The sequence below is a fragment of the Meriones unguiculatus genome, chromosome 3 (assembly GCF_030254825.1).
Source record: "Meriones unguiculatus strain TT.TT164.6M chromosome 3, Bangor_MerUng_6.1, whole genome shotgun sequence".
Classification (NCBI taxonomy): Eukaryota; Metazoa; Chordata; class Mammalia; order Rodentia; family Muridae; genus Meriones; species Meriones unguiculatus.
Genome location: NC_083351.1, coordinates 141,953,675 through 141,966,336, shown reverse-complemented (window position 1 = coordinate 141,966,336; position 12,662 = coordinate 141,953,675). Strand labels below are relative to the sequence as shown.

Genomic DNA, 12,662 nt, shown 5'->3' with positions numbered 1-12,662 from the left:
GGAGCCAATGGCCTATTAAGTTTAAAAAGAAAAGAAAAAGCATGATAAAGTTGTTGGGGTATCAAGATGGTGGCGGATCTGGAAGGAGTTAAGAGAAAGAGTTGGTAAATATGATCAAAATGCATTGTATTAAACTTTCAAAGAATTAACAAAAATATTATTAAAGAAAAAAAAATCACTTATTAAAAGACTAAAGATAATACACTGAGCCTGTCAGAGTCAAAGAGAACTTAACTATCATCACCACTACTGTGCACATGATTATGTTTTGAGAAATTCTATCATGTATTTATAGTATAATGTGTGAGTACACATGTGTATGTATATATCTACATACAAATTGTATATATAAGGCCATAGAGTCAAATGCAAATTCATACTGCATTTACAACCTTACTTTTCATTTAACAACATACAGTACCTTCCTCTGCCATTAATTCTGAGGAATACGAATTCAATTTAATTCAAATTAATAATGCTAGTATCCATACTTTTCCCATTTGCTACTGTTTATTCTAGAAAGTCTGGGCGTCAAGATGTAACATGCTTATTTTTTATATTGTAGTAAATATTCATCTACTAAAGTCCCTGCTAACTCTGAGTCTCAGATCATCCTTGAAAGGGAGATAATAATTATCTCCCTTAAAATAATTTATAAAATATTTATACACACATATGCATCTACATACATATAACACACTTGTTGCATGTATGTTTAAGATGTTCTAAAATGTCTAGTCATTCTAGTGAAACATCTCTGTCCTTCACATAGGTTTCTCACACTAGCAGGAACACCTTTAGTATGACAAACTACATGCTTGATATATAGTTCACCCTTAATAGTCATAATTCACAACTATTTTAAGCTAAAATAAAATTAGACTGTTACGTTTGGTAACTAAAACTTCACATTCTTCACTCAGTCAGGAAGTGAGTATTCCCTGTGTACCTTAAACATCGCTCAAAATTAAAACCTAGCATGAATGTGGTAAATGTAAATATGTAAAAGTATGGCATGCTTTCTTAATTTAAAAACTATCTCTAGTTAATACAGAGTACTTTGTGCATATGAACCCCTTTCCTTTGAAATAATTGATTTTTTTCAGAATCTTTCTCTAAATATGCAGCCTTATTCTGTTTATAATTAGCTCCTGGACACATTGTCAAAGAAGTAACTGCAACCACCCACTGTCTTATTCGTTACCCACTTTCAAAGGTGCATTTATTGCTTGTCACATTTCAACCCTTTGACAGCCCTATATGTTTCCTCATCATGAATTTCTTTTACTTCCTTCATATGTACACTTGTACTTATTCATTTAGCAATATTTATTGAGCACCTACTAAATATAATTTCTGGGTCTAGTCTACCTAGGTGAATAAACATGATCCTTGTTTTAGGGTAAACTGATAGCATATAATTTAGAAATGAAAATGTAAAAATGAATGACAAAGAATACAAAAGTGGATTCGGTGAAAAACGACATTGTGTAGAATTCTCCTTTAGACCAAGTGTAAATGAGAAGCCTTCAGGAAAAGTAAGCATTATGCTGGAGTTTGCCAAAATTAAGAGATACTGATGTGCAAAATCTTGAGAGGCAGAGATGGTGGTACCTTCAAAACTGGGAATATATGTAAATGTCCTTAAAGAAAAGAACAGTAGGCTTGCTCAGAAAATTAAGAACATCAGAGTGGTTGAAGACAATTATAACTCTCATTTTATAAAGCTCTTCTTAAAACAGGACTCTCCCAGGTCCACATAACCACCCTCGTGAAATTCACAAATAATCAACGAAAAATATTTTGTTAAAAAAAAAAACCACACAAAAGCAAAAAAAAACAGGGCTCTCCCTTCTAAGCCTAGACTTTAATTTCCTCTCTAGAACCTGAAACCATGGAACAAGTCATATTACCAACCCAGGAACATATCAAGTGCTGGTATGCTTAATATGAATGGCATGTTTTCTCATTTAAGGTAATTAGCATAAATTTAAGAGCTCTGCAGAGTTGAGACTGTTCTATACATCAAAGGACAACTAAAAAAATTACTATTACATATAAATCCAATTCTTAAATATCTTTTCTTCACTTACTAGTACAAACACTAACCTAGGATCTGAAGCTAAGTCTGAATGTTGCTTGTTTGTGTCAGGTTTTGTTACTGGGATATCCAACAATGGCTTAGTTATAGAGACATTACAGCATCAGAATAGAATTGTTAAGACTGTCCTGCTTTGAAAACTTGCTCCTCACCACTCTTCTGTCTGGTTACAGTTTTGTATGGCGAGTTGTCATTTTAACCACATCCATGGATTTGCCACACCCTGAATCACCGTAAATGTAGCATCCCACCGTGTGCTGCAGACTTTTAGGCATCACATACAGTGTTCAGGTTTTTCCTCTAGTGATTTTGAAAACACTAGAAGTTGGTAACTAGCCATGAGCTAATTATGAGCTAAAACCTCCAAAGCTCTGAGCCACGGAAACCTTTGCTCTTTATGGTTAGCTCCAATATTTATTATGATAACAGAGAGCTAACACAGAAACCAAAAGCAGTTTTTCCAGACCAGAATTTGGAAGCTTGGGAAACCAGTCCTTAGAGTGTCATTTTGTTTCCTGTGCTTAGGAAAGACTCATAGAAAGTGTAGAATTTCCATGAGAATACTCTCATTAGAGAGTATCCTATTGATAAACTTATATACAAAAATCTCTAACTTACCACAGACTTCTTGTGTTATTTTTATGGCTGATGTTTTTAAGTAACTAAAATTTTAACATGCATAACCTTGTACCAGGAGATGACAAAAATTAAAAAAGAATAGCCACCAGAATCGAGGTTCTTATAGATTACAATGCAATTTTACAATTGCATTGCTTCCTTTTGTCCCGAGAGCATGACGATGCCCCCAGGCATTCTAATTCTATTAGCCTATCATTGTTGCCAAGGTAACAGGGACTATTGATGCTGCTGTCTGAGAAAAAGGTTAAAATCGGCAGTGAGAGGTAAAACAGGGGCAGAAAGCCAGAGGAAACCTGTGCTCATTTGGGGAACTGAAGATGTTTTTGCTCTTCTGTTGGAACTGCTGCTTTTACTTTAAAAAAAAATTGAGGTGTTTTTGTTTTGTTTTTGGTTTTTGTTTTTGTTTTTGTTTAGAACAGAGGAGTGAGAGGTACCTAAGGATAATAGGGAAGGGCCAGCCCATTGTAGTTGGTGCTATTTCTGAGCTGGTGTTCCTGAGTTCTATAAGAAGGCAGGCTGAGCAAACCATATGAAGCAAGCCAGTAAGCAGTACTCCTCCACGGCCTGGCCTGCCTCCTGCCTCCAGATTCCTGCCCTGTTTGAGTTCTTGTCCTTGATGAACAGTGAGTGATGTGGTAGTGTAAGCTGAAAAACTCTTTCCTCCCCATGTTGCTATGGTCATGGTGTTTCATTGAAGCAACAGTTACTGTAGCTAAGAAAGTGACCCTGTGCACACACCTAAACTAGATATATTACTAGAACCAGGATTTTTTTTTTTCATTATGTACTGCCCTGAGGTAATTCTGGCCAAAAAGTCTAGGCTTGCAGAGTTTCCTTCTACATGAAAGACATGTTATGTCTCATAGTTGGCTTTTTAACATTTATATTTATTTATATGTACTATATGCATGCCTAGTATCCAAGGAGATCAGAAGAAGGCATTATTGGATTCTCTGAGACTGGAGCTATAAACAGCTGTGAGTTGTCATGTGGGTGCTGGAAACAGAACCCAGGTCCTCTGCAAAGGCGTCCAGTGCTCATCACTGTCTTCAAAGAAGTTTGCCTTTCTTTCTTCTTTCTTCCTTTCTTTCTCTCTCTCTCTTTCTTTCTTTCTTCTTTCTTCCTTTCTTTCTCTCTTTCTTTCTTTCTTTCTTTCTTTCTTCTTTCTTTCTGTCTGTCTTTCTTTTTTCTTTTCTTTCTTTTTTTTGTCTATAACATAAAATTGCTTAGCAGGTCCAGTTTCCCTCTTTCTTTAGTTTATCCTTTTATTTACTCAAAGGATAAATTACTAAGATAAAGGTATGTTGATGCAGTCAAGGTTTCATTAATTACTTCTAACTGAAGACTTATTCATGAGTACCCCAAGACTGATAGGAAGCAGATGTCCGCTCACACACACCATTATTAGAGCACTTATTCTGATACTGTGTGGAGCTCTGAAAAGCTGGAAGGAGCAATTCTGCCAAATACTGCGTAGAAACTGTAATCAATGAAATAAGTTCATACATAACCCAGACATATACTTAATACATGGCACTAGCTTTGCATAAGATCATTTAAAAATAGAATAGTTTCTACAGGCAATAACATAGTGTTTATGTAGAATAAAATAGAAACAAACCCATTCACAAAGCACCTCTATGTATTTCAAGCTGGTAATGATAAAGTATATATATGCTATTCCATCACCATTTTATTTTATTTTTTATTTTTATTTTTTACAATTTATTCACTTTGTATCCAGACTGTAGCCCTCTCCATCATCTCCTCCAATTCCCACCCTCCCTCCTTTTTTACTCTTCATCCTCCTCCCCTAGTCCACTGAAAAGGAGGAGTCCTCCTTCCTTACTCTCTGACCCTAGCCTATGAAGTCTCATCAGGACTGCCTGGATCCTCTTCCTCTGTGGCATAAGACCACCCTGCCACAGATAAGTGATCAAAGAGCAGGCAAGCAAGTTCATGACAGAGGCATCCCCTGCTCCCCTTACAAGGGAACCCACTTGGAGACTGAGCTGCCTAGGCCTTAAATCTGAGCAAGGGGGTATAGGTCCTCTCCATGCATGGTCCTTAGTTGATGCATCAGTCTCTGCGGGCCTCTCTGGATCCAGAGTTTTGTCTTTGTTGGTCTCATTGCAGAGCTCCTCTTCCCTCCTGGACCTTCTATCCCCCACCACCTTCTTCCATAAGACTCGCTGCATTCTGCCCAAAATTTGGTTGTAAGTCTCTGGAGCTGATTCCATCCCCTGCTGGGTGCAGTCTTTCAGAGGACATCTGTGGTAGGCTCCCATCGTCTTCCGTCTCTTCTACCACTTCCAGGGTCTGTCCTGTCTGTCCTTCTAATATATGCTCACTTATAAGCGGATGTTAGTCATACAGGATAAACATACGAGTATATACAGACCTAAAGAAACTAAACAACAAGGAGGACCCTAGGGAGGATGCTTAATTCTCATCTGCCTCCATTTTAAGTCTAGCTCCGTACAAGGCTCCACCGCCGCTGCAGTTGGCACCCAAATGCGCGCCAACACCTCCATGCTGACGGCTCTGCCACCATTAAGGACATGTATGGGTACAGCAACACTGAGGAACTCGCAGAGGGATCCAAAATCAAGGCGAACAAGAGTCATCAGAATGACGGTAAAATGTTTAAAATGTTTACTGGAGGCTTGAACTGGAATACAAGGAAGAAAGATCAGACTGAATATTTGTCTCAATTTGGGAAACTTGTAGACTGCACAATTAAAACAGATCCAGGCACTGGAGGATCAAGAGGATTTGGATTTGTGCTTTTCAAAGATTCTGCTAGTGTGGATAAGGTTTTGGAACTGCAAGAACACAAACTGGATGGCAAATTGCTAGATCCCAAAAGGGCCAAAGTTTAAAGAGGAAAGAACCCCCTCAAATGGTTTTTGAGGGTGGACTGAGTACAGATACTTCAGAAGAGTAAATTAAAGAATATTTTGAAGCCTTTGGAGCAAGAGAAAATATTGATCTTCCCTTGGATACAAAAACAAGTGAAAGAAGAGGGTTCTGTTCTATAACACACACAGATGAAGAGCCAATACAGAAACTGTTAGAAAGCAGATACCGTCAAATAGGTTCTGGGAAGTGTGAGATCAAAGCTGCACAACCCAAAGAGGTATACAGGCCGAAAGAGCAACAACAGAAAGGTGGAAGAAGTGCTACAGCTGGTGGAAGAGGTGGTACTAGGGATGTGGAAGAGGTCAGGGCCCAAACTGGAACCAAGGATTTAATTACTATCATGATCCAAGGATATGGAAGTTATAATAGCGCCGATGGTGGTGATCGAAACAATGGTGTCTATGGCGAATATGATTATACCAGGTATAACTATGGGCACTATGGCTATGGACAGGGATATGCAGACTTCAGCAGCCAACAGAGCACTTACGGTAAGGCATCCCAAGGGTGTGGCAACCACCGGAATAAAGGAGGACAATGGAAGAAAGCAGGAGGTGTGAAGAGACCATTTTACAGCACGACGCTGAAGATTGCTTGGTCTTCTGTTGACCTAAGATGATTATTTTGTAAAAGTCCTTGTATTATATGGGGCACAACTGTGTCCCACTGTACATAACTCCCAATGAGTTTCTTTGTTTTTATTTTGTCCTTTGCCATCTGTGTTATGATTCAATGTGGATTTGTGTTTACACAAATTTTTATTTGTATGATTTCATGTTAAACCTCAAATAAATGGTTCCTTGTGTGAAACGAGTATATATGTGTGTGTTTACATATACATGTATAGATCATTGAGGGGTACATAGTGGTAACAGGGAATGAAGGGGAACAGGGAAACATTGTGTAGATCACCAAGGACAATATCACAAAGAGGAGAAATGAACTATGTCACCCTAGTGCACCCAGAAAAATACATGTGTCGTTACTTCGTGGCTGAGATCCTACGCCCAGCTTTTTCAAGTGAGCTCAATAATGCATAATTATTCCTTGGAATTTTTACCATCAGATCTACAGAGGTACAATTTACAAACATAAGATCCACCCTTGTGGGGAAAAAAAAAAATGAACTCCACCCTTGTAATACTGTATACTGGTGAATTTTAACAAAAGTTGGCTTTTTAGGTGACTTACTAGTAGCAGCTGTCTGCATAAAACCTGGAGTTTGTTTTTGTTTCCATTACACCAAAAAGCTTAAACATTACTCAAAAACTTGCATTCACTGCAGCTTGCATATTATTACTGTATCATTCCATTTGGGGTCTTGAAGATTAATTGCTTCAATGAATGCTTCTATAGCTACAAGTAAAAGAGTATTCTTTGTCATGTGAAACAATTGCATAGAGAGAAAATGTATTGTTGGCAGTGAAAGAGCAGAAGAAGAGATGGAAAATAAAGACATCAAAAGTCTAACACTTTCTTCAGTGATATTTAATTTCTAGGGTTTTTTTTTTCTGGGTACCATTTGACCCATTTTGAATGTCTAGTATGACAATATTTCATATATTTAAAATTATGCCATTCTAAAGAGAGTAACAACTTCTGATTCATTCATGATTTCCTTTGTTCTACATGCCATGGTAGTTTCAAGGATCCAGGGAAGCTTCTGGAGGAACCAGGAGCAGAGACACACGACTATCGAGGCACATGACATAAAAATAAAGCTGGAGGGTAAGACAGATGAGCTATTGTTAGCCAGCCGACACAATGTCGTTATTGTGGGCATAGGATGATGTATGTCATATGAGGTCAGCCACCCAGACAGTGCATGATAGTCCCATAGCTGCTGGGATATTGTCCCAAACTATGCTGGCAACAGCTCGTAGTCTAGCATAGAAATCAGATCTCCCTACCTAAAATAAATTAATTAATACCCATCCCTTTGAATTAAAGAATCTTGTCTGCCAAACTTCTGTCAGGCTCCTTCTTCCCTAGTCCTTGTGTTTGCTTTGAACTTTCCAGTGGAGCCTCAGAGCAGCCGAGCCGGCAGCTCCTGGTGTTTAATTCACTTCTGTCACGTCAGGAGATTGCAATCAAGCCTTAATAACATTGTGTGGCCTGTGGAGACATGAGCTGTCCCTGAAGCCAAGCTAACTTGTCATTCCGGGAATCTGTTCAAAATAGACAAAAGCTGCCCAGCTTAGCCCGAGACCAAACTCCAAAGGAGTCTGAGCAAGCAGCCCCAGAAAGTTAACTGTCGCCTGTAGTCTATTCCCCCAAAGGGTTTCTTATGCCTAGTAGAAACCGTCAAAGATCTTCAGTGATGGCTGTAATCTAGAAGACAACCAGCAGCAGTTAAAAATATCATCTTGAGAAGAGTTTTTGGTATGGTCGGGTTTTTTTCTTTTGTTTTGTTCTCTTTTTAATAGCACACTAGGTTCAGTTAGTACAGTCCATATGTTCATGGTTGTGGGGGCATCCACTGGAGCCTGGGAAACCTACCAGGGGCCACATTGTCCTTTTCCAGAGCAGCTACCACCTGCCAATAGCTCTGTCTTGTCATCTGGGACGCCAAGCTTTCCAGGAGACATCACTCATAAAGTGATGATGATAAATTCTGCATTGTTTTCCTGCTGTCGTTTCTATTTTTTCTTTATTAATTACACTTTATTCACTTTGTATCCCCCTGTGGTTCTCTCCCTCCCCCGTCCCAATCCCTCCCTTCCTCCACCCTCTGCATGCATGCCCCTCCCTAAGTCCACTGATAGGGGAGGACTTCTTTTCCTTCCTTCTGATCCTAGTCAATTAGGTCTCATCATCAGGAGTGGCTGCGTTATCTTCTTCTGTGGCCTGGTAATCCTGCTGTCATTTCTAAGAGGCTCTCACATGTTCCATCTCATACATCAATCTAATGGCTACATCTGTGAAACAACTCCTGGACCTAAGGCCTAGCATCATTGTGGAAGAGAGGGTAGAAAGACTAAGAGCCGGAAGATCCAGAAGTCTACGTTGAGTTTGTGTCTCCTAGCAGCATCAAAGCTACACCCAAAAAGTTTCACCAACACAGCTCTTTAAACACAAGCTGAGCAAGGATAACAGACATAATAAAGTAGACATGGGAAAGCCCGAGAGGCCACAGCCCTATACAAAAAAAAAACAGAGGCAAGTAGGGGATGCTGAGGGTGAGGGAAATAGTGCTATCCAAGGAAGAACGCACCAATCAGTTATCTAATATCAAACAGTCAGTCCTGGAGACAAATACATACAAGTAACATTATTCAGACTGAGCAAGGTGTGTTTGTGCCTTTAGAACTATGTAAACATATGCATATACATATATACACATATACATAACATATACCTATACCTTTACCTACATCTATACATATATAACAATAATTAATGAAAAAAGGAGACATGAATCTGAAAGAGAGCAAGGTTTGGAGGGAGGAATGTGAAGGGGAAATTATGTAATTTTAATCTCAACAAATGAATGAAATAATTTTTTAAATAAAGCCTAATGAAACTGTTTTTGCAAAATGATCACCTAGAAAAGTTCATTAGAAAAAGGAAATTTTCATTTTGATCAGGTAATGATCCTGGCTACAAAACAGACTATTCCATCAGTGATTATGTGCAAACTCAACCAGCTGTTGCTACCTGAAGCACAGATGTTTCTCTGTGTGCAACAGCACATTCCAACAAACAGCTAAAACAATCGAATTGTTGGAAGCTGATTAAATGGGATATACCAAAAATATTTACTTGTTTTGTGGAAAAAGAAATCTGTGGATATCAGTCTTTTTATTGTTCTCTTTGTCTCTGGAAGCTATAGACAAAACCAACCCTTCCACATTACAGCCACCAAATAAACATGCAGTCCTTACATAATCTGAGCATGGCACAGTTCAAAATATTCCAGTTAAAGTTTTTTGCCATCCTGGTTGTAGGAATTCTAAACAATATAGCCTATAAATTAAAATGTTTCTAGATCTGGTATGGTGGTCAGAGCATCAGCATTAATTAGAAGTGTGAGCCTGTCTATAGAATCCAGGCAAACTGAATCAGAACTGATTCCCATGCACTGGAAGGAGTACACAAAGCATAAACAGCAGTGCAGGTTTTCCCACACAAGCATTCAGAGTAAGCTCCTATTTGCCTCACACGAATGTTTATTGACCTTAGCTATAAGTAATACCCATCTGAAAACTCACACAGGTTTTCAGGGGTTGAATACCGTGGGTTGCCAAAGGACAGGAAGGAAATTGGGATTTTGCTCTCATCAGCAAGCTAAGCAAGATATTCAGTGGACTTTTGGGGTGATCAACTGTCCTTTTTTCTCATTTATTTTATTCACTTTACATCCTTGTAACCCCTTCCCTCCTCTCCTCCCAGTACCACACTCTTTCCTTCCCTCCTCCCCTCTCCCCACTTCCCTTTTACTCAGAAAAGGGGAGCTACCTTTTCCACCACCCCAAGTTGCATCAGGAGTCAACATGCCCTCTTCCCCTGTGGCCTGTCAAGGCAGTCCCACCAGGGGAAAGTGATCTAAAAGCTATCAAGTGAGTCCATGTCCAATGCAATCACCACTTCCCTTACTAGAGGACCCACTTGAAGCCTAAGCTGCCCATCTGCTACATCTTCGTAAGGAGCCTAGGTCCAGTTCATGCATGGTCCTTGGATGATGCTTCAGTCTCAGCAAACCCCTCTGGGCCCTGGTTAGTTGTCTCTGTTGTTTTTCTTGTGGAGCAACTATAACTTCCGGGTCCTTTTCTCTTGCCTCTCACAATTCCCCAAGACTCCCTATACATCGACTAATATTTGCTTGTGAGTCTCAGCATCTATTTTGAGGTGCTGCTTGGTAGAACTTCCCAGAGGACAACTCTGAAATCAAACATCAATAAACAAAATAGCCCAATTGAAAAATACGGCACAGGACGTTGAGCATTTCTTTAAGTGTTTCTCTGCCATTCAATATTCCTCTATGGAGAATTCTCTGTTTAGCTCTGTACCCCATTTTTTAATTAATTTATTTGTTGCTACTTAATTCCTTGAGTTCTTTATATATTCTGTATATTAGCCCTCTTTCAGATATAGGGTTGCTGTAGATCCTTTCCAGTCTATAAGCTGTAGTTTTGTTCCAATGACAGGGTCCTTTGCCTTTCAGAAGCTTTTCAGTTTCATAAGGTCCCATTTATTGATTGTTGATCGTAGAACCTGTGCTGTTGGTGTTCTGTTCAGGAAGTTGCTTCCTGTGCCAATAAGGTCAAGGGTCTTCTCATTTTTTTCATCTAACAGGTTTAGTGTGCCTACGTTGATGTTGAGGTCTTTGATCTTTGGTTTTGGACTTTAGTTTTGTGCAGGGTGATACATATGGATCTATTTACATTTTTCTACATGTAGACATCCAGTTAGACCAGCACCATTTGTTGAAGATGTTATCTTTTTCAGGCATCTTTGTCAAAAATCAGATATCCATAAGTATATGGGTTTATTTCTGAGTCTTCTGTTTGATTCCATTGATCCGCCATTCTGTTTCTATGCCAGTACCATGCAGTTTTTATTGATGTTTGCTCCATAGTACAGCTTGAGATCAGGGATGGAGATACCTCTAGAAGATCTTTTATTGTGGAGGATTGTTTTAGCGATTCTGGGTTTCTTGTTATTCCATATGAAATTGAGAATTTTTCTTTCAAGGTCTGTCAAGAATTGTGTTGGTAATTAGATGGGAATTGCATTGAATTTGATGGGGATTGCTTTTGTTAAGATAACCTCAATGTCCTTACTCATCAGGGAAACACAAATCAAAACGACCCTGAGATTTCACCTTACACCCATCAGAATGGCTAAGATCAAAAACTCGAGTGACAACACATGCTAGAGAGGATGTAGAGAAAGGGGAACCCTCCTCCATTGCTGGTGGGAAGTAAAATTATACAACCACTTTGAAAATCAATCTGGCACTTTCTCAGACAATTAGGAATAGCGCTTTCTCAAGATCCAGCTATACCACTCCTAAGCATATATCCAAAAGATGCTCAAGTATACAACAAGGACATTTGCTCACCCATGTTCATAGCGGCTTTATTAGTAACAGCAAGAATCGGAAAACAACCCAGATGTCCCTCAATTGAGAAATAGATACAGAAAGTGTGGTACATTTACACAAAGGAATACTACTCAGCAATTAAAAACAAGGAAATCAGGAAATTTTCAGGTAAATGGTGGGAACTAGAAAAGATCATCCTGAGTGAGGTATCCCAGAAGCAGAAAGACACACACGATATATACTCATTTATAAGTGGATATTAGAGATATAAAATAGGATAAACATACTAAAATCTGTACACCTAAAGGAGCTAATCAAGAAGGAGGACTCTAGATAAGATGCTGAATCCTCATTCAGAAAGGCAAAGAGGATGGACATAAGAAGGGGAAAACAGGAAACAGGACAGGAGCATGCCACAGAGGGCCTCTGAAAGACTCTGCCCAGCAGCGTATTAAAGCAGATACTGAGACTCATAGCCATACTTTGGACAGAGTGCAGGGAATCTTATGAAAGAAGAGTCACAAGATAGAAAGAAAAAGAGGAGCTGGAGGACTGGAGCTCCACAAGGAGAGCAACAGAACCAAAAAATCTGGGCCCAGGGGTCTTTTCTGAGACTGATACTCCAACCAAGGACCATTCATGGAAATAACCTAGAACCCCTGCAGAGATGTAGCCCATGGCAGCTCAGTGTCCAAGTGGATACCCTACTAAGGGGAGCAGGAGCTATCTCTGACATGAAATCAGTGGCTGGTTCTTTGATAACCTCTCCCTGAGGGGTGGGGGACAGTCTTACTAGGCCAGAGAGGAAAACAATGCGGCCAGGCTTGGTGAGACCTGATCGGCTAGGGTCAGATGGAAGGGGAGGAGGACCTTCCCTATCTGCGGACTGGGGGAAAGGCATGGGAGAAGAAGAGGGAGGTAGGGTGGGGTTGGGAGGCAACAAGGAAGGAGGCT

General features: G+C 39.6%; 1 pseudogene; it reads left to right on the top strand.

The window, feature by feature from the left end:
* The first annotated feature begins 1,442 nt into the window (after positions 1–1,442).
* On the top strand, positions 1,443–6,281 carry LOC110541712 (heterogeneous nuclear ribonucleoprotein D-like; annotated as a pseudogene).
* The last annotated feature ends 6,381 nt before the right edge of the window (positions 6,282–12,662 follow it).